The 24,325-nt window shown below is 38.4% G+C and overlaps 1 protein-coding gene, 1 long non-coding RNA gene and 1 other non-coding gene across 3 annotated transcripts in view; 1 reads left to right on the top strand and 2 right to left on the bottom strand.

Annotated features, from left to right (window-relative positions):
• LOC124376818 (piggyBac transposable element-derived protein 3-like) overlaps nucleotides 1–24,325 on the bottom strand; it is a 348,640-nt gene that overhangs the window by 213,316 nt on the left and 110,999 nt on the right. The window lies entirely within an intron of this gene.
• trnas-aga lies at nucleotides 7,214–7,295 on the bottom strand. Its single transcript has one exon. It is a non-coding gene; the product is annotated as a tRNA-Ser (tRNA).
• Nucleotides 15,205–22,485, top strand: LOC124376943. Its single transcript, XR_006924028.1, has 3 exons — nucleotides 15,205–15,232; nucleotides 21,677–21,720; nucleotides 22,460–22,485. It is a non-coding gene; the product is annotated as an uncharacterized LOC124376943 (long non-coding RNA).

Here is a 24,325-nt window from a genome sequence, read left to right as displayed (position 1 = left end):
GAGAGATTGAAAATCAGGAAGCTCTTGAAGCTGGAATTAAACTTAGAAACACTGAAGTCCATCTCAACATGTCCTCAAAGCTTTGACCTCGATTGTACTCTTTGGTTCCTGGAACTGGAGGCCATGTTCAAAGGTTCCTTAAGGTTGTTATTGGTGAGATGGAGCCTGTTACCTTCATTAGCAAACACTTTTCTATCCTCATACACCATCAGCACCAGTTCATCTTCGAGGAGTCACAGGTGAACTCCTTAAAACACCAATCACCTGTACATGTGATCTGGGAGGTAGAACTCCTGCCACTCCTCTAATATCTCAGGTTCATTTCTGTATGATGTTTCTGCCAAGGATCCGATGAGTGTGGGTGTGAATGAGTGTGTAATGGTCAGTGATATGAGCGTCATGGTCAGTGATTTGAGTGTGATGGTCAGTGATGAGTGTGTTATGGTCAGTGGTGAGTGTGATGGTCAGTGATGTGAGTGTGATGGTCAGTGATGAGTGTGATGGTCAGTGATGTGATGTGATGGTCAGTGATGAGTGTGATGGTCAGTGATGTGATGTGATGGTCAGTGATGATGTGATGGTCAGTGATGTGAGTGTGATGGTCAGTGATGAGTGTGATGGTCAGTGATGAGTGTGATGGTCAGTGATGTGAGTGTGATGGTGATTAGTGATGATCAGTGATGTGATTGATGGTCAGTGATGAGTGTGATGGTCAGTGATGTGAGTGATGGTCAGTGATGAATGTGATGATCAGTGATGTGTAATGGTCAGTGAGTGTGATGGTCAGTGATGTGATGGTCAGTGATGAGTGTGATGGTCAGTGATGTGATGTGTGGTCAGTGATGAGTGTGATGGTCAGTGATGTGAATGTAATGGTCAGTGATAGTGTAATGGTCAGTGATGTGTGATGATCAGTGATGAATGTATGGTCAGTGTGATGATCTGATGTAAATGTAATGGTCAGTGATGAGTGTGATGGTCAGTGATGTGTGTATGGTCAGTGGTGAGTGTGATGATCAGTGATGTAAATGATGGTCAGTGATGAGTGTGATGGTCAGTGATGTAGTGTGATCAGTGATGAGTGTGATGATCAGTGATGTGAATGGTGTGATGAGTGTGATGGTCAGTGATGGTCAGTGATGGAGAGTGTAATGGTCAGTGATGAGTGTGATGGTCAGTGATATGTGATGTCAGTGATGAGTGATGATGTGTAATGGTCATGATATGTGTCTGGGTGAGTCAGTGATAGTGTCAGTGATTTCATAATGATGAGTGATGAGTGTGATGGTCAGTGATGAGTGTGATGGTCAGTGATGTGTGTGATGATCAGTGATGTGAATGGATGGTCAGTGATGAGTGTGATGGTCAGTGATGAGTGTGATGGTCAGTGATGAGTGTGATGGTCAGTGATGTGAGTGATGGTCAGTGATGTGAGTGTGATGGTCAGTGATGAGTGTGATGGTCAGTGATGGTGTGATGGTCAGTAATGTGTGATGGTGATGAGTGTGATGGTCAGTGATGTGAGTGTGATCAGTGATGTGAGTGTAATGGTCAGTAATATGAGTGTAATGGTCAGTGATGTGAGTGTGTTGGTCAGTGATGAGTGTGTAATGGTGAGTGGTGAGTGATGGTGTGATGAGTGTGAATGGTCCGTGATGTGAGTGTGATGGTCAGTGATGAGTGTGATGGTCAGTGATGTGAGCGTGATGATTTGATGTCTGATGGTCAGTGATGAGTGTGATGGTGTGATTAGTGTGATGGTCAGTAATGTGAAAATAGTCAGTGATGTGTGATGATCAGTGTGAGTCTGATGATCAGTGATGAGTGTGATGATCGGTGATGATTGTGATGGTGTAATGGTCAGTGATGTGAATGTGATGGTCAGTGATGAGTGTGATGGTCAGTGATGTGAGTGTGATGATCAGTGATGTAATTGTGATGGTCAGTGATGAGTGTTATGGTCATGTGATGGTCATGTGATGGTCAGCAATGTGAGTTTAAAGTCAGTGATGTATGTTGATCAGTGATTGTGATGGTCAGTAATGTGAGTTTAATGGTCACTGATGAGTGTGATGGTCTGATGTGTGATTAATGATGTGTAAAGATCAGTAATAGTGTGATGGTCATTGATGTGAGTGTGATGGTCAATGATGTGAGTGTAATGGTCAGTAAAGTGATGTAAAGTTGGAGAGTTAATAAAATAAAAACAGAAAGTGAATCGTAGTCAGCAGGATTTTAACCTGCACAGGAGACATGGTTCAAGTCCATCACCTTAACCACTGCCACAACTACACAAGTCTATCATCCCTACTTAAACTGGAAGCCTATTAACAAGAAACCAAATGAACCATATCTGTATAATTAAGAAATGTGAACAGAAAAAAAACAAATGTAGTCGCAGGATTCAAACCTGCTGGGAGACAATAATGGATTTGAAGTCCATCTTAACCATGGACACAAATACTACACAATTCTCTATCATCCCCCTTAAACTGGAAGCCCTATTAACACAAAACAAAAAAACTATCTGTATATTCGAAATGTGAACAGAAACGAATCGTAGTCAGCAGGATTCAAACTGCAGGGACCCAATGGATTTTAGTCCATCGCCTTAACCACAACTACCACAATTCTCATCCCCTAAACTGGAAGCCCTATTAACACAACAACCTGTTACTGGGGTAATTCATAGGAAATGTAAACAGAAAAATCGTAGTCAGCAGGATTCGAACCTGGGGAGACCCCAATGGATTTCAAGTCCATCGCCTTAACCACTCGCCGACTACTGCACAGTTAGCGGTCACCCTACTTCAACTGGAACCCTATTAACACAAACACAAGTGAACACATCTTTATAATTAACCAAATGTAAAAGGGTGCATAGAAAATGTAAACAGAAAAATCGTGTCAGCATTCAAACTGTAGATTATGTTACTTCAGTAATAATGAGACATACAGTATGTAGGAACTGATTGTTAAACTGTTAAAGGAGGAATGTTATCAAAGACAACTGTGGTGGTATACAAAGTGTAAAACAGAACATGTGTCAGAAGTATAAACTGTGTCAGGGGAATGAATGTGAGCAGTGTGTGCCTCACTATGATTGACAACAGTTAGCAGACATGGCTCATTTCAGGTCCTGCAAATTACTTCAGCGGATGACAAAAATGGATAAACGTTTGAAAGATTTCAGCATCTGGTAAACACAGGCGGAGAAAATCAGGTGTATCGATTTATCATGACAGGATTACTCACCTACATTTAACTCAACCATGACTATTAAATTACATCACTTACTGGAACTATTAACACAAGAAACACAAAAGTGGAAGTCAGAACACTTCATAACACTGCACTGTTCGAGCACTGTGGATTGATCTGCATGATGAGATGTGAGATAGACTTACGTGGGTCTGACAGATAAACTGTCAGAAAGTTAAGCTGGACTGAATTGACACTGAGAAACAGTAGTTACAAGTGAACTAGTAAAAAAGAACAGGACAGTCAAATTAAACTTCAAGTGGGACATGGAAATGAACAGCTGATGATGTACAAACTAAACAGTACGGAATGTGAAAACAAGACCAGTAAACATGGACAGCTGGCAGGAAAAACACAACTAAAGTGAAACAGATGCTATGTGATCTGACACAAGCATGATTTCAATGAGGAATAATGTAAAGAGGACATTATGTAGACATGCAAGTCAAAGAAGGTACATGAGGTGAATATAGGAAATTCAGATACAATGGAGGACTGCATTTCTTGGTCACTGACATCTGATGTAACAGGAAGCCCTATGACTGGATAAAATTCAATCTCAAGATGTTCAAAATTGATACATGATCTGTGATGTTAAACCAACCAGATGAAGTTCAAAAACTGAAACCCCAGGAGAGTCCTTCAACTTAACATCACTGAAGGTAAAGAAATTACAACACCTTAAACACAACAAACATGTCAGGAAATCTATGTGGTGGATGGGTTGAATGCCTTTGTAAGACAGCAGTGACTGCACTTCAACTAGTTCGGGTCTTGATGGTCAGCCTTCTAAAGAAGACAGAAAATCTTCAGTGCTGGATGGTGAGTACAGCATTGTGTAAACCAGGTGAACTCCAAGACTTCAAGAATTGAAGGTGAAAAGAATTAACAAACTGCAGGTGATTCAAAGGTGGAGGAGCAACTGAATGGTGTGTCAGTTGTGGTGCCAAATACAAGTAAAAGTGAGAATTTCACAGATCTCACAATTGAACACATCTGTGAGAAAAACATCTTTCAGTGAAAGCACATTAACAACTGCAACAGTGAAAGGATCATAATGTAGGGGAGACCACCAAAGGAACCTCTTTGTCACTACATTTATAACTCAGCCATACTATAACTGAATCTCTTAACTGAGCATTTAAAACCTGTAACTTAACTGATGTTGTGTCAAATGGATCTGTATGGGAATGTACATGAACATGATGAGAGGCTGAAGGTGTCAACTTCAACTGGAGTCACACTAAATGAAATGGAGTTTTAGTCAAAATCAACCTTACACAGGCACTTCAGAAGATAACTGGAAGCAGTTAACAATGAGACAACCTGTAATGTCTGGACTAATGTAAAATGTAAATTCTTACCATAGAAAAACGAGACTCAGAACTTGTAAAGTCCAATATGTGGGTGATAATCAGCAAACTTAAAATAAAGAGGACACAACACCACTGGCACTGTAGATCCAATAAGTACAGTTGTTTCTGCAGTGCTTCTTCAATGGACTAGGTGTACCCTAGAACAAACAGACAATTTATGTAAATGTGGAATGCTTCAAACAATTCAGAGCAATAAAATGAAAGGAACTCACAGGATTTCAACAAAACCACATTGAAACTGATCATAAACCCTGTTTCTGCTTGGCCCAACTCAACTCCCTGATTCACTCTAAAATGAACAACACCAAACTGTAAAACTCCACAATGGGTAATCATAAAATGTACAAAACAAAGAAAGGATATTGACCTGTATCTGACTCATGGAATCACTACTGAAATGAAACAAAGAGATCCACACCAAGACAAGATTTTAACACAGTAAAGAATACTGTGTGGAACAAGTAACTACCAAACTATCAGCCAACTTCAACCCCATGACTCTTAATGGACTCAATGTAACAAAGAATCACTGATTACTAAAGTTACATGACATCTCATAACTATGTGAGACTAAACAGTCAGGTCTCAACTTAAAACTGTAAAATGATTAAACTGTGACAAGTATTCGGGAAATTAACAAAAACATTGAATGCCTAGGATTCAACAACTGTGCAAGCAATTTATAGAAAGACAACAAACACTACGTCAGTACTACAAACAACTGGACCTACTAACTCAAACACAAACCATCTTTGTCATGGAATTCCTGAAACGTGACAACCTATTTGCTTCTGATCCCTACCATCAGACATTTGACCATGTAACTACCTCACTTTAATTACAACACTGTAACCATTAGAACCTCAACAAGAACTGGATCCTATATGAACACATGCATATTCAGTCCTGCGCAATAGACTCTACAACCTGGATTCACCCACTCATTCAAACTACAATAAACTAAAACAGTGAACATCACTGAAACAGAAACAAAATTAACCAAAGAACAAAAAGTAAGGATGGGTAACATGTGTGGATTAAAGACACAAAAACTGTTGTGTCACCAACCTCACTCAAACAACCCAGATACTTAAGGAGAAACATTTCATCACACAACTAATACCTGTGATTATACTGACTCAGATACAGGATCTGTTAAACACAGCAGAAGTTCAGTCAACAACCTGCCTGTAATCGGTATATTAAACTCCACCAACAAAACTGGTGTGTAATTAGAAGAACAGATTCAATGGCAGGACAAACTGTATTTTTAGTCACCCCATCGCTTAACCCTCTTGAATGTACAAAAAGGAAATGTAAAGGAAAATTGGAATATTACACAATGAATGAGAAGTCAATTATAGTCAGGGAACCCCTAAACAGAAAATGAATCAGTAAATTAGTATTACCACTAATGTTAAAACATACAGTATGCTAACCAAATGGAGTCTATTAACACAAAATATTACAAAGAACATCACTTACTGGATTCAAAAAGTGAACATACGCAGGATTCAAACCCACAGGGGACCCCAATGGATTTCAAGTGCATCGCCTTAACCACTCGGCCACAATTACTACACAATTTGCTATCATCCCCTACTTAAACTGGAAGCCCTATTAACACAAGAAAACAAAAGAACCATATGTGTATAATGTAAACAGAAAGTGAATCGTAGTCAGCAGGATTCAACCTGCAGGAGACCCCAATGGATTTCAAGTCCATCACCTTAACCACTCAGCCACAACTACTACACAGTTAGCAGTCATCCCCTACTTAAAATGGAAGCCCTATTAACACAAGAAAATGCAAAGAACCATATGTGTATAATTAACACAAAATGTGAATCAGAGTCGGCAAGATTCAAAACTGTGTGGGAAGAACCCAATTGATTTCAAGTCCATCACCTTAACCACTCAGCCACAACTACTACACAGTTAGCAGTCACCCCTATTTCAACTGGAACCCCTATTGACACAAGAAAACACATCTTTATAATTAACCCAAAATGTGAACAGAAAATAAATCATAGACGGCAGGATTCAAACCTGCGCTGGGAGACCCCAATGGATTTCTAGTCCATCGCCCTAACCACTCGGCCACAAGTCACTGATCCCTACTTAAACTGGAAGCCCTATTAACACAACAACCTGTAACCTTACTGGATCGCGGTAATTCATAGGAAATGTAAACAAAAAGTGAATCGTAGTCAGCAGGATTCGAACTTGCGCAGGGGGACCCTAATGGATTTCAAGTCCATCGCCTTAACCACTCGGCCACGACTACCACACAGTTAGCAGTCACCCCTATTTCAACTGGAACCCCTATTGCAACAAAAGAAAACACAACGGAAAAACATTTTTATAATTAACCCGAAATGTGAACAGAAAATAAATCATAGACGGCAGGATTCCAACCTGCGCTGGGAGACCACATTGGATTTCTAGTTCATCGCCTTAACCACTCGGCCATGAGTACTGCATGGCTGACAGTCACCCCTATTTCAAGTGGATCCCCTATTAACACAAGAAAACACATCTTTATAATTAACCCAAAATGTGAACAGAAAATTAACCGTAGTCAGCAGGATTCGAACCTGCGCGGGGAGACCCCAATGGATTTCTAGTCCATCGCCTTAACCACTCGGCCACGACTACTGCACAGTTAACAGTCACCCGTACTTCAACTGGAACCCCTATTAACACAAGAAAACACTAGTTAAGCACATCTTTATAATTAACCCTAAATGTGAACAGAAAATAAATCGTAGTCGGCAGGATTCGAACCTGCGCGGAGATCCCAATGGGATTCTAGGCCATCGCCTTAACCATTCGGCAACAACTACTACACAACTCTCTATTATCCACTACTTAAACTGGAAGCCCTATTAACATTAGAAAATGCAAAAGAACCATATCTGTATAATTAACACGAAATGTAAACAGAAAGTGAATCGTTGTCAGCAGGATTCAAACCTGTGTGGGGAGACCCCAATGGATTTCAGGTCCATCACCTTAACCACTCGGCCACGACTACAACATAAGTCACTGTCATCCACTACTTAAACTGGAAGCCCTATTAACACAACAACCTGTAAAGTTACTGAATCGGGGTAATTCATAGGAAATGTAAACAGAAAGTGAATCGTAGTCAGCAGGATTCGAACCGGCACAGGGGGACCCCAATGGATTTCAAGTCCATCGCCTTAACCACTCAGCCATGAGTACTGCATAGATGAGAGTCACCCCTATTTTAACTGGAACCCCTATTAACACAAGGACACACATCTTTATAAATAACCCAAAATGTGAACAGAAAATTAATCATAGTCGGCAGGATTCGAACCTGCACGGGGAGACCCCAATAGATTTCAAGTTCATCGAATTAACCACTCGACCACAACTACTACACAAATCTCTATTATCCCCTACTTAAACTGGAAGCAATATTAACACAACAACCTGTAAAGTTACTGGATCGGGGTAATTCATAGGAAATGTAAACAGAAAGTGAATCGTAGTCAGCAGGATACAAACCTGCACGGGGAGACCCCAATGGATTTCTAGTGCATCGTCTTAACCACTCGGCCACTACTACAACGCAAGTCACTGTCATCCCCTACTTAAACTGGAAGCCCTATTAAACAACAACCTGTAAACTTACTGGATCGGGGTAATTCATAGGAAATGTAAACAGAAACTGAATCGTAGTCAGCAGGATTCGAACCTGCGCGGGGAGACACCAATAGATTTCTAGTCCATCGCCTTAACCACTCGGCCATAAATACAACGCAAGTCACTGTCATCCACTACTTAAACTGGAAGCACTATTAACACAACAACCTGTAAACTTACTGGATCGGGGTAATTCATAAGAAATGTAAACAGAAAGTGAATTGTAGTCAGCAGCATTCGAACCTGCGCAGGGGGACGCCAATGGATTTCAAATCCATCGCCTTAACCACTCGGCCATGAGTACTGCATAGTTGACCGTCACCCCTATTTCAACTGGAACCCCTATTAACACAAGAAAACACATCTTTATAATTAACCCAAAATGTGAACACAAAATTAATCATAGTCGGCAGGATTGGAATCTGCGCGGGGACACCACAATAGATTTCAAGTCCATCGCATTAACCACTCGGCCACAACTACTACACAATTCAATATCATCCCCTACTTAAACTGGAAGCAATATTAACACAACAACCTGTAAAGTTTCTGGATCGGGGTAAATCATAGGAAATGTAAACAGAAAGTGAATGGTAGTCAGCAGGATTCGAACCTGCACAGAGAGACCCCAATGGATTTCAAGTCCATCGCCTTAACCACTCGGCCACGACTACTACACAGTTAGCAGTCACCCCTATTTCAAATGGAACCCCTATTAACACAAGAAAACACAAGTGAAACACATCTTATAAATAACCCGAAATGTGAACAGAAAATAAAAACCTGCGCGGGGAGACCACATTGGATTTCCAGTCCATCGCCTTAACCACTCGGCCACTTTTTTTTTCACAATTACCACACGATTCTCTATCATCCCCTACTTAAACTGGAAGCCCTATTAACACAAGAAAATGCAAAAGAAACTTATCTGTATAATTAACACGAAATGTGAACAGAAAGTGAATCTGAGTCGTCAGGATTCGAAACTGTGCGGTGAGACCCCAACGGATTTCAAGTCCATCACCTTAACCACTCAGCCACAACTACTACACGATTCTTTATCATCCCCTATCAAACTGTAAGGGGGTAATTCATGAGAAATGTAAACAGAAAATGAATCGTAGTCAGCAGGATTTCTAGTCCATTGCCTTAACCACTCGGCCACGACTACTGCACAGTTAGCGGTCACCCATACTTCAACTGGAACCCCTATTAACACAAGAAAACACATCTTTATAATTAACCCGAAATGTGAACAGAAAATAAATCGTAGTCTGCAGGATTCGAAACTGCACGGAGATCCCAATGGATTTCTAGTCCATCACCATCCTCAGTATCCTCACTATCCTCAGTAAGGTCTTGCGCTCCGAGACTGTGCAGTTCCCAAAACAGGCAGTGATGCAGTTGCTCAGGATGCTCTCAATGGTTCCTCTGTAGAACGTGGTCAGGATGGGGTAGGGAGAGAAGCTTTCCTCAGCCTTCTCAGGATGTAGAGATGCTGCTGGGCTTTTTCGGTGATGGAGCTGGAGAAGCCTTTCCTGTTTGCACATACTTGGGTATACACCATGAAGTTAAAAATCCTGAATCCCATTGACCTGGATGCTTCAGCAATAATGTAATACATTCTCAATAACTAATATGTTTAGGTTTTTTTGCTGGTTTTTTTTGTTACTTAAACAGCAAATACACAATGTTGTGATTGCAGCTTAAGAAACTCCATGCCATTGGATACAAGCCTGTTCTGCTTCTTTGCAAGGAGACAAAAAGAATGAAGTCAAGCGTGAAATATTAACCCCTATCTGCACACTCTCCACCTATGCCCAGGACTACCTTTAGAAGATGGGTTCACTTTATGAATACCTTTGTGAAGGTAAGATGCAGCACTGCATTCTTAAAGTCACAGTTCACAACTTGTGTTAAGTATGGCAAATATTTGCATCAACGTTTAAATCTTAAAGGGACGGCTCCCCCCTAAAACTTGAATTCATCGCTTTAAACTCCTAACCTCCTTGACAGTGGAAACTTAGAAGAGGTTTCCATTTTTATATAACCAACACAGAGTTTGTTAGCACAATACTGTGTCTTTTAATACAATTCAACATTTTAAATATTAATTTAGCTTTAGACACGGCCAAACAGCACTTCCTCAAACCATTTTCTAATATTTGGCAAACTACAACATGTCTCCAAAATATATTTTTACCTGTCCACTGTCACAGTTTTATTTGCATAGTATTGTGAGAATTGATTGAAGTAATTGCACAAAATTTGCTGATAAAGATGACGTTTTGTCCTTAATTTTCGTATTTAATCAGTCATTGATGACTGAAATGTAGTTTTAGAGTGAACCTTCTCTTAAACTATTTCCTTATTCAGTCCCCAAAAGAGAGCAAGCTTTTGGGAATGTTGGGAAGAGCACAACACATGCATGTCAAGTTCCAGCTCACCACATTTGCAATTTAGCATCCACGAACTCACAGAATTTGACTGTATGATTTAAACAGATTAACATTTAAAACAGAGATTAACCAAGAGTTTAAACTGCACCGGTTTTAAATAAGGAAAACACTTGTTCAACTTGCAGAGGATGGAAACAGGATTCCAGTGGCAATGATAATCAGCTGATGACGCTGCGTCTCACACCCTGTGATCCAGAACACAAGCAACCCAGAGGAGGTGAGGACCACACAGGTGGAAGAGACAAGAACATGCTGGTGGAGCCCATGAGTGATACAGAAGGGCAGGTGGAGCGGATGAGCACTGCAGAGGAGCAGGTGGAGCCGATCAGCACTATGGAGGAGCAGATGGAGCAGATCAGCACTTTGGAGGAGCAGATGGAGAAGATCAGCACTATAGAGGAGCAGGTGGAGAAGATCAGCACTATGGAGGGACAAGGTAATTAAGACATCTTTAAAGTTAGTTCAATTTTGTAAAGGCTTGAATTGTTTAAACTATGTGGTACATTAAAATTGCTCGATGTCTAAGGCTTTTCCCCATAGAGCTTTATGCAGGTCCGGGCTGCATGATATCTTTTCAGCGTCGGTGCTGCAATGTAAGTAATGCAGTAAGATAATTACACTTGATAAGATTTCTTCAAATAAGAAAACATACCTAGCCATTAGAAAATAGCAAAGTGTTTTAAAACAAGGAGTAAAATACTTATTTGAAGCAGTATATTTAGTGTCATTTATTTAAAACTAAGTTGGTTATTCTTTTTTTAAGAGTTTGCTTTTCTTAATTTGTGTAAAAAGATCTTAAAACCAGAGCTATTAAACAAAACAATTCTTCTTAATTTAGGATTCGTCATAAGGTAATCTGTCTTAAAATGAGTAAAGCATTTAAACTTAAAACAAGGTTATATAAACTAAAATCAAGACCATGCATTCACAGTCAAAATTATTTATTTAAATGAAAACCTGTCTTCTTACACAGAATAGTTACCATGCACAAAACAAAGCTTACTTTACTGCTTCTCAAAATACTTCATCTTACTGTAACACACAACAGTTCATGTGCTGCCATTGCTGAACACGGAATCAGAATCAACATGAGAATCTGACACTGTAATACAACTACAAACAGAGATGCCCAAGAAAAAAGCACAAAAAACATACTTCTGTATAAACACCCCCCCAAACCCCACCCCACACTGAATTTACTTTAATATTTACCCCTACTACTTCCCAGTAATCACCAATATATTATTTCCCAGTAAAGTCTATCCACTCTGTCATGGCTTTTTTATATTTTCAGCTGTGGCCCCCCCCTCTCATGACTTGAATCCCCTAATATTTCTTTTTGAATGATGCAATTGCACTTAAAACTGGAAATTATTAAATTGTAATAAATAAATGGTTTGTACATAAATACAACTCTAAAATAATATGTATGTAGGCTTGTTAAAAAAAAAGGTCAAGTTCAATTGCTTCTTCTGGAGAAGTGGGTGGGTTTAGATTGATTTCTGACATTACTAGGCAACAAACAGTCTCATCACATAGATGTGGTCCTCTTGACAGGCATTCCTCTTTACAAGCGTGTACTTGTTCTAGTGTAACGAAGGTCATAAGAACCGTATCAAAACCTAAAAAAGAGAAGAATTATACAAATGCACAATCATTTAAAATCATATTTTAAATATATTATTTTAAGGTTTTGGGAATCAAATATTGCCAAAAGAAATTAGTAAATAACACAAACCAGAAATATTTATGAGATTAAATAATTAAGAGTAGCTCATTGATTGTTCTTCATAATCATCAAAGTGTGTGCGGTGCCTGGCTGTACCAGAGGGGGTGAAGGTTAAATATACATTTTTTTCTTAAGTAAACATAAAGAGAAAAGATCATGCGGTTACATCAGGTTGTTTGCATTTCAAGACATGAAAGTTACTCAAATTTCCAGTCAGCACACTGTTTTTTGACACCAAAGCAATGGAAACTACTTTGGTCATTTAGCACAGTTTGAACATGAATTGAGTTTCCTACTTAGTCCTCGAGTCATAGTCTCCTGTCTGTACCTCCTTCAACTGATAATCTGAGCACGGGCCAAGACAAAATCTGCATGGGTACTGCACGGAAACATTTTCCACAAATCCCACATTTGAATGTGCAGCTAAATCATCTGCGAACACACACTGTATGGTACCATTTATATTTCTGCCAAGACTTGGAAAAAAAATTCCTTCTGACTCCAAGTATACAAGATCTTTCAGCAATGGTTTAAGAACCGCTGAATGGCCACGTGTTTTGACATCAACTGCTTGACAAAATACTGCCAAATGGAGGTTCCTAGTGGATTGCAGACCTCAAAATCATTGACATACAAAATTAAAGACAGTCCAAATTTAGGTGTATTTAAGAAACTGCTCTGGAACCCGGTTATCTCGACCTCGGTTACCTCGACAACCCTATTAAGTCAATGTTTTTGAAGTGGAACCGCCAAATTCTCGCTTTTTCTAAGCATTTTTAATCGGTTTTTATCACAAGGGGGGAAAAATTTGCCATTTAACGTCGGTTATCTCGGTGCAGCCGCAGAAGAACTCGCGGAAGTGCCGGAAAAATTAAGTCTTACAGCTGCTACAGGTGTTGTATTGTATACTGGTGTTAGGCGTGTTGCGGAGGCGGAAGCCGGAGTATCGGCAAACAGAAACTTTATTTAACAAAGGCAGAGCCAACACAAAATACCCACGTAGATCGGGATAATCCGGCAAACGGCAGTCCAATAATAACATCAACGGTGCGTTATCGAGGAAGCGCGGCGCAGAGGAAGCGACGGGGAAGCGTCGAAAGTCCGAGGTGCGCTGGGGAAGGAAATCGCAGAGTGGAGTGAGCGAGGAGTCCGGGAGGAGACGGTATGTAGCGGGTGCAGCATACACACGACCACGCATGAACTCATATAATAACGGACCCAGAGTGTGGCTGAGTAAGTGAGTAACGCGCTTCAGCTGTGCATGATTTGCGATGCTCTTTGGGAAGAAAAGAGCAGGCGTTGAGAGAGTGCCGGTGGGAAGACACGTACCGGGATACGCATGCGCGATAACAACGACCGCCGTGAACCAACATAACTTCATGGTGTGACTGATCAAGTTTACTCACCTGTAATTACTGCAGGTCTGAACATCTCCCTTGTTCTTAAATATCGGGACCAGCACACTCCTTCTCCATTCCTCAGGCATCCTCTCACCTTACACATCACATTCCTGTGGCGGTTGTTGGTAACCCGGGCCTCGACCGATCCGGGATGAAATTCTTATTTGTGATAGCATATTCGATTTGGCACGTTTTACATGGTTTTACAACCCTCCCCATTTATCCGAGTAAACACTATATTCTACCAGCCAAATGTTTGTTTTTTTTTACCACCAAAATGTCATTTTTTTATGCAAAAGCTATTCCGAAACAAACATGTTTGTGACTCGTTATTACAATAATAATGCAAGTACTGCATTTTTTTTTCTTTTCATGTTGTTTGTGTGTACTGCTTACACCAATTTACCAAATACATTTATTATACGTTTTCCATTGAAAAACAGTGATCTAAAATCACTGCTTGAGGCTTAGACCTTTAGAGTGATTTTTAGTTTGTAAATTTTATTCATCAAGCAGACAAAAGTGAAACACATCAAAAACACTTTTGATGTGTTTCACTTTTGTCTGCTTGATGAATAAAATTTACAAACTAAAAGGTCAGTGATCCTAACACAGGGTCAGAGAGGGTGAAGCTTTTCTCTAAGTTAGAGAACGTTGGAGAAGAAAACACCAGTAGAGGGACTTTATTCTCCTGGGGGGAGACCACATGCTGAATCAGCAAGAGTAAGAACTAAATCCCTGAACTTCTCAGACAGATGGAGAGAAAACAACCCACAAACACGTCAGTACACGTGGGTGAAGTTTCACACAGGCAGGGTTTCTGCAGCATGTTTAGACATGTTCTACATATCACACACACCATGAGGAACACACTCACACACTCTGATCTTCTCCCTACACCACTTTCAGACCATAAACTAATCCCAGTGGAGTGCACACTAATAACAAGAACACAGAAGTTCCTACTGGAATTTTAGTCATAAACTTTACAGGGAAAAACATTGTGGAAAAACTTCAAACACTTTTGAAAAGAATGGAAAAAAGAGAAGAAGAGGTTTGAATGTGTTGAACGGGCGTTTGCTTGATGAATTGTCTTTTGTCAAAACACATAAAAACATAAAACTTGAAAATATTTCAGAAGAAACTTTCAACTCAACTCGTCAAAGAGCGGGTTTAAAGTGTCAGTTTAATGTGTCAAACCGGTTTTCCGAAAGTGAAATTGTTTGTCAGCTTCGTCTCCATTTGGAGGAGCGGTTAGAAAAACACAAAGATGTTGAACAGCAGCCAGAAGCGGTGAGATTCGTGTCCAACAACAAGCAGTGCAGAAGAAAAGTGGGTGAGTTTTTGCTAGAAACGACTTTCTATCGGAATAATGCGTTTGTGTTTTCTATGTAATGGAGTTTGTGGAAAGACCGCAGGGAAACTGCGGCACAGCAGCCGAAATGGAGGACAACAGTTTCAGCCCAAATTCCTCAGTTGGATTTGATGATTTTCTGATAAAAACATGAGAACACCGGGATTGTTTGGTTGTTCCAAACTGATCCTGGAGTCGTTGTCATGGCTCAGGATGATTTCCTGTAAACACAGAGCCAACATTTTCATGTTGGCCCCATGTGGGTTTTTGATGGGCTGTCACTTTGGCCCTGCATGGGCAACCCAAATGGGGCCCAGAGAAATTTGTCCATCGGCTCCACATGGGCCGCATGTGTGTTAGCCCAGAGGGGCCACTGATGGGTCCATGGTGGGCTGTAAGTGGGACCTGTATAGATGTTCTTTATATGGGCCCGTTTGGGTCCCAAATAGGTGATAAAAATGGGGGCAAAATGGGCTACAAAAAGAACCCTTATGGGGCCCACATGACTCAATCATTGGTTAATCCACAAATAGACCCTTTATGGGGTTGTTGTGGGACCACAGTGGGTGAGTTTTGGGACCCATTTATTAATTTCATCATTGATTTCTGTGGGTGAACTTAATCTTACTATGGAAAATCCACTATCAAACCATTTCAAACCTCAGTTACAATGTAAAACTGTGCCTAAACAAAACAAAGAACTAATATTAGTTGATTTTATGTGATGCTCTATGTTTAAAATTACATGGTTGAGTATTTGAACTGTGAAAAATAAATGACTTCATCTCAGAATGTGTAAATCACATTTAATTTAAATTAATTCAAGTAAACAAGAAACAGGAATAACAGAATTACGGAGTAAGATATTTCACTGGTGGGTCTATGCAGATTCCTCGGCTGCACACCTACAAAACAGTAAAGAAAGAGAAGACAGAAAAGGCAATTTAGTACATTTTAAAATACTACCATTAACAGCAGCATCTAAAATCATGCATCAATATAATTAAGACATATCCTAGAATATCATCAGTGAATTGTTCCCACCTCTGCCTCACACAGTATGGAATCCAAAACTTATGAATTGAACATTTAAAATATCAACCTTGCATGTAAACTTGCCTCCTAAACGAATAATTAATCATTGCCAAAAGCAAGTGATAAGAATAATGATTCTGATCAGCTGAAAGATGTAAGTCACACGATCACGGTGTGATCATCAACAATGATAACAATGATAAAATAAACAAACAACTCACCTTTCAGGTCATCGACACAGATCAACACCACTGACAAAAAGACATTTAACAATAAGCAATGTTTATTATCTTTAAAATAATCATAACATAACATATTTTTAATAATGTTTAGAAATGATATAAATATGAAAAATTGTATCACCTCTACATATTTCAGCTAAATCACATTAAAATAATGTTAAGTATTGTCACAATCTCCTCAGAGCTTTTCTCTGTGTATTGTATATACACATGTTATAAAGGCAGTAAAGAGAAAGAGACTCCACAGTGCTTTTACTGTTTCACCCTCCTGTTATCATGAGGACATTATATGGAGAAAACACGGTAGAAAATGGTTTGAAAAGTCGTTATTTCCACATTTTAGTAGACAATTTCCTAGTTATCTGCTAATTGTTAAGAATGTTCAGTTCTCCACAGGTGAAACCAGTTCACTCTCCACACTTACCTTCTTTATATCATGCCTGTAACTTTAATTACCACAAATCTTTCAGAAGTATACATTGAATAAAAGCAACATTGAAATTTGATTTATTTAAAACAAAAGATAATTTCTTACCGTGACAGAGAGGTCAGGTTCTCCAGGTCAGGTCAGGTCAGGTCAGGTCAGGTCACGTTCTCCAGGTCAGGTGCTCCAGTGTAGTGAGTGATGATCGTTTCTTCAGAATGAGAAAGCAGGAAAAACAGGAGCCAACGAGAGGGCTGTGAGCTGCACAACCGATTTTTTTTTTCTTTTGTTTTGTTTTGTTTAACTAAAGGTCATACTATGTTATTGTTAATACATAACATTTTTGTTAATCTATTGATCCTATAAAACACACAAAAACATATCAATTGAATTTATCATCAATTGAAAAACTGAATGATAGATTTGTTTTGAGAAATATAGCTAAAAAGAGCCCAAATGTGGCCCATACAGGGCCCTCAGGTAAACAACCTAACTGGGGCCCACATTCAGCCCATCAAAGTGTCCACTTTGACCCCATGCTCACGTGATGCCCATATAACCCAGATAAAACCCATGTGGGGCCCACATGGACATGTGGTCTAAACGGAGGTGATTCGGGAAAGCAGCCAGAAAACCCTGTTATGTACAGACTCAAAATCAGAGCTGGAAAGTTTAGAGTGGAATCTCCACAGCTCAGAGATCTTTTATATAAACTTTAGCTAAAATTGTATCATGTTGAGATCAAATGCATGAAATGTCAGTTTATTATTTATGGGTAGCAGCACATGTCAGAATATTGGGGAATGAGGTGGTGGAGAAGTTGGTAAAAGAGGCACTAAAGGAAGCAGATGTGAACATTATGGTGTGTATGAGTACAGCAGAGATAAAAGATGCAGCACATTTGGGACACAGAAACAAAAGGAAGACACCTACATTATCTGCAATACAAAGAAATGTAGGGGTGGAAAGAACATGTGATCAAATCGGGGAAAAATATGTGATTATGACAAGATTATGAATCTGACACACAACCCAAAATTATACAAGATAGAAAAACACAAAAATAGAAATTGTGAAAAATGTGGAATCCTTGAAACAGCTCCCATATATTTTTAGAATGCAGTGGTATTATATATATATATATATATATATATATATATATATATATATATATATATATATATATATATATATATATAATGATAGTTAAACTATAATGAGATACCCATCATTGAGAAAATAAACAAACCCTAAATAATACACGTGAATGCAAAGAAGGGAACAAGAATCATCAGCCACATTTGATCTCATGTCTGTCTGAATGATGCACGTCTCAGGCACACACACCATCTACACACACACTTTCCTCCTTAAATGCACCCTCGATCACTGGAAGAAGAATAATCATTAGGTCACATTAAAGGTGAGGCAATTGCCTATCTGCTGGGTTTCAACCGATATGGCTGCCACAAATACAAATCCCACTGGCAGCCTTTTTTCTGATTTTATACTAAAATGATGCAGTTATTTACAGTTATTCTCCAAAACAGTGAACAAAGAGAACTGCTGGATTCTTTGGAAATACATGGATGTGATTATGGTACAATAACAGTGCATCAAATCTATTTGTGTTCAGTATTAAGTGATGGAATAAAAAAATGTACAGTATAACTATATAAATAACTAATATTGCTGCAAATTGTTTATTTAATAATAGTAATAACATTAATAATAATAATGCATTATAGTGTAATAAAATGCTAATAGTATGTACTATCAATTACAATAGAATACAGACAAAAAGAAAAGTAAATAATTGTACAATAATAAATTATAATAATAAATTAAAGGCTATATAATATCTCTCAATCATCTATTATCACTAATTGTTTGTACAGTTATTATTATCATATTATTGTTATGTTGTTATATATGTTGTAGTTGTATTTGTACAGGAACTCTCACCTGGACCAAGATTGCAACATTGACGTATCACAACAGACCAAAGCGGCAATGAGGCGTCTGTGTTTTATATGTCTATGGATTTCACTCTAATGGACTTTAATGGACTGTGTATAGAAATACAGAAGACTTTAATCACTTTTTATACATAGAAATAAAAAATAGAACAGTGTTTATTGGTGTTTTGTTTATTGCACACCTCCTGTCAGTCTGTGTTCAGATGAGGAATAAAGATGTTAGAAAAATATGAGAATCAGTAAGACATCATGAGGATCAGCTGGTTTTAGAAAAATTTTTCCCAATTTTAACTGCATGTTGTTTTGTGTTTTCTAGGGTGTGATTGATTCCAGCAGAAGAGATCGGCGTCTTCAGGACTCTGCGTGTACGAGCATTGAAAATGGAGATCCCTGATCAGGGACAGATCATGTGACCTCACCTCAAAAGACTGGTAACCTGCCATGTTCTAGTGTATTTTACTAATGAACTGTTCATATCTGCAAATCTGGACATTTCTGAGAGCTTCATTTCTATATAAACATCACCCTAAATACATTTATTACACAATTAAATACCGTCATTTGTAAACTTTGAAAACTCACCAGTGATGTGTTATAATAATATCTATGGATTCCTAATTTGCACTTCTTATCAGGTACATCCTGTAGTTAAATCACAGTTAATGGCTGCACAGTCATTCAATGTTTAGATTTATATTATAGTTACTTGGCTTTATATTCACAATACTTTCAGTAAATCCTTTAGATGAAAAGTGTAAATATTTATTAAAGTCAACAATCAATTACACAATGTCTTAAATCCTGAAATAAAAAATACTAATATAAACAACAGTGATAGGAAACATCTAAACACTACTACAAAGTATAAGCAGTATTTTGGGGTTTAATGACTAGTGATCAGAATGTTCTGTAGATCTTACTCTGTAGATTCTTTCCTGCCTAGACACCTCTCATTCAATTTATGTTTTATTTGTATAGCTTCTAACAATGAACATTATCTAAACTTTACAGATAAGGTGATAAAATGAAGATGTCCTTTATAAATTGTTGTCCTGATGAACAATCTTAAGGAAAAACTCCTGAGATCATAAGGAAGAAACCTTGAGAGACTCAGAGGAATCATTCATCTGGGTGCCACAATGTCTTATACATATACTGGTGTGGTTACAAACATGGTGAGGTCAAGAGAATGGTCCAGGAAGACAAGAGAACAGGTGATTACTCTTCACAGGAAGGGCAATGGCTATAAGAAGATTGCAAAGATGTTAAACATACCAAGAGACACCATAGGAAGCATCATTCGCAAATTCAAGGCAAAGGGCACTGTTGAAACGCTACCTGGTCGTGGCAGAAAGAAGATGCTGACTTCGACTGCTGTGCGCTACCTGAAGCGTAGAGTGGAGAAAGTCCCGTGTGACTGCTGAGGAACTGAGAAAAGATTTGTCAGATGTGGGTACTGAAGTTTCTGCTCAGACAATACGGCGCACCCTGCGTAATGAAGGCCTCCATGCCAGAACTCCCAGGCGCACCCCCTTGCTGTCCCCAAAGAATAAGAAGAGTCGACTGCAGTATGCCAAAAGTCATGTGGACAAACCACAGAAGTTTTGGGATAGTGTTCTGTGGACTGATGAAACAAAATTAGAACTGTTTGGGCCCATGGATCAACGCTATGTTTGGAGGAGGAAGAACAAGGCCTATGAAGAAAAGAACACCTTGCCTACTGTGAAGCATGGCGGGGGGTCAATCATGCTTTGGGGCTGTTTTGCTTCTGCAGGTACTCGGAAGCTTCAGCGTGTGCAAGGTACCATGAATTCTCTTCAGTACCAGGAGATATTGATGACAATGTGATGCAGTCCGTCACAAACCTGAGGCTTGGAAGACGTTGGACCTTTCAACAGGACAATGATCCCAAGCATACCTCCAAGTCCACTAGAGCATGGTTGCAGATTAAAGGCTGGAACATTTTGAAGTGGCCATCGCAGTCACCAGACTTAAATCCGATTGAGAACCTCTGGTGGGACTTAAAGAAAGCAGTTGCAGTGCGCAAGCCTAAGAATGTGACTGAACTGGAGGCTTTTGCCCATGATGAATGGGCGAAGATACCGTAGATCGCTGCAAGACACTTGTGTCAAGCTATGCTTTAACGCTTAAAAGCTGTTATAACTGTAGAAGGATGTTGTACTAAGTACTAAGATTGAATGTCACTTGGGGGTTGAATAAAACTGATAATGATGTGAGCTCAGAAAAGACATTTGTGGTTATTTCATTATAAATGTTATGTTATATTTATCTGACCTACACGCTCTCTTTGATTTAATTGTAAGCAGGATGACTGAATGATCATAATCAATGTCAAACCGACCAAAACAATCAATTTCAGTGGGGTTGAATAATTTGAACACAACTGTGTATATATATATATATATATATATATATATATATATATATATATATATATATATATATATATATATATATATATATATATAAAACTTGATAGTTAAACTATAATGAGATACCCATCTTTGAGAAAATGAAACAAACCCTAAATAATACTGTGGGAGAGCGTGTGAATGGAAGAAGGAACGCCACAACAGGTCAGGTGCAAAGGCTTTACAGCCACTTTTATTTGTGTTTTACAAAATAATACAAATCCCACTGGCAGCCTTTTTTTTTGTTTTTTTATAAACTAAAATGATGCAGCTATTTACAGATTTATTCTCCAAAACAGTGAAGAACAAGGAGAACTGCTGGATTCTTTATGGAAATACATGGATGTGATTATGGTACAATAACAGTGCATCAAATCTATTTGTATTCCAGTATTAAGTAAGATGGAATAAAAAAAATTTACAGTAGTATAACTATATAAATTACTAATATATTGCTAATTGCAAATTGTTTATTAATAATAATAATATTAATAACATTAATAATAATAATGCATTATAATGTAATAAAATGCTAATAGTATGTACTATCAATTACAATAGAATACAGACAAAAAGAAAAGAAAAGTAAATAATTGTACAATAATAAATGAGTATAATAATACATTAAAGGCTATATAATATCTCTTAATCATCTATTATCACTAATTGTTTGTACAGTTATTGTTATTATCACTCTATTATTGTTATGTTGTTATATATGTTGTGTAGTTGTATTTGTGTACAGGGAACTCTCGCCTGGACCAAGATTGCAGCAGCATTGACGATCGCATAACGGACCAAAGCAGCCAATGAGGCGCCTGTGTCTTATATGTCTATGGAGTTCACTTCTAATGGACTTTAATGGACTGTGTGGAAATATAGAACACAGAAGACTTTAATCACTTTTTAAACAGAAATAAAAAAAAGTGTTTATTAATGTTATGTTATTGCACACCTCCTGTCAGTCTGTGTTCAGATGAGGAATAAAGATGTTAAAAAATATGTGAGAATCAGTAAGACATCATGAGGATCAGCTGGTTTTAGAAAGATTTTCCCCCCAGTTTTAACTGCATGTTGTTTTTGTGTTTTCTAGGAATGTGATTGATTCCAGCAGAAGAGATCGACGTCTTCAGGACTCAGCGTGCACGAGCATTGAAAATGGAGATCCCTGATCAGGGGACAGATCATGTGACCTCAACCTCAAAAGACTGGTAACCTGCCATGTTCTAGTATTTTACTAATAAACTGTTCATATCTGCAAATCTGGAGACATTTCTGAGAGCTTCATTTCATATATAAATATCACCCTAAATACATTTATTACACAGTTAAATGCACGTCATTGTGCACAATTTATAAAACTCTCAAAACCAAGAACCATAACCTCATTGGCTAATTAAAGCTATAAGACACAAACAACATGGATAATCCTTATAATATGTGTTATAAATGAGTCTTTAAGCAGCACTGGAGATTCTCATTACTGACCTCAGTTCAGCTCCTTTTCAGCACAATCACAGAAAACCTTTATAACATCACCTCAATTACAGGGAACCAAATCAATAAGTGCTGTTTAACTCCAATCCAGCAGGAGCAGTTACAGTGGGCTGGAACTGTTTTCTACATAAACTACATACTATCAATTATAATCTTATCCAAACTAAATCTGTGTTTTTATCACCAGTTTTAAACCCGTGCTCCACTTCCTGCTCTACACCACCACTGCATAGGGACTTTTTCAATGCACTGGATTTTGTATCCTGATTTTAGCAACAATGAAATTCTGTCTCATTGCCATTTTTATAATTTTCTACAGTAAACTACAGAGAGAAATCACACTCACCAGTGCCCAGCTGTGTCTCCATGAAGAGTGATGCGTCTATGGATCCTCCTTTGGTATTTAGCACTGGAATCTCCTCACCTGGACACAGGTAACATCCCATAATTCTCCTAGTTAAAGTCACAGTTAATGGCTGCACTACACGTCATTAGCAGCTGTTTAGATTTATATTATAGTTACTTGGTCTTAGTGATTCTACAATACTTTTAGTAAATCCTTTAGATAAAAAGTGTAAATATTTATTAAAGTCACATTCAATTACAATGTCTTAAATCATAAAATAAAAATACTAATACCATAGCTATAGGAAGCATTTAAACACTACTACTTAAAGGTGTAAGCAGTATTTTTGGGGATCAGGAACCCTGACTTAGTGATCAGAATCTTCTGTAGATCTTCAGATTTTAGCAACAATGAAATTCTGTCTCATTGCCATTTTTATAATTTTCTACAGTAAACTACAGAGAGAAAAACAGAATTGATTCAGAATGAAAATCAGCATTTTCCTCAACCTAAACTCCCACTTCCCAAAACCATGTGAGTAGGTGGAAATCTTCATCAGAAGATGATGTGAGACGAGAGATCAGAATTTCAGCTTTCATTTCCTGAAAGGTTCAGTGCAGTGTTCTAAGTGATGTAACACATCTAGATGTAAAGATCTGGAACTGAAAGCTGGAATTCTGATCTATTGTTTCATTTTCATCTTTTACTCTCAAATCCAAATGTCTTCAGTGTCGAGCAAAAACCCAAAGAACTGGACTTCCTGTTCCAATACTTTTGGAGGTTTGTGTAGGAAGAATAGAAAAGTAGGAAAAAGTGTGAAATGAAAACAGGAGCACATTTAATTCTCCAGGTGCACAATGTTGGAGTTGTATTCAGCTCTGTGTTCTCCAAGTGTTCCTGCTCTCACTACAATTATTGTAGTACAATTTGTGTTCAGGTTTAGACTCCAGTATTAAAGTGAGGAACGTTGAGATCTTTAACACTTGTTGTTTTTGTTCCCAGTGTTCTACAGAAGGCAGGAGACAGAAGAGAGAAGAACATCATCACAGCTACAGGGTACGATCAAAACCAACACCATGACTGTGACACTGACACACTGTTATTCTAAAGCTCTCT

The sequence above is a fragment of the Silurus meridionalis genome, chromosome 23 (genome assembly GCF_014805685.1).
Source record: "Silurus meridionalis isolate SWU-2019-XX chromosome 23, ASM1480568v1, whole genome shotgun sequence".
NCBI lineage: Eukaryota > Metazoa > Chordata > Actinopteri > Siluriformes > Siluridae > Silurus > Silurus meridionalis.
The sequence above is the reverse complement of the archived record's forward strand: the minus strand, read 5'-3'. Positions and strand labels throughout refer to the sequence as shown.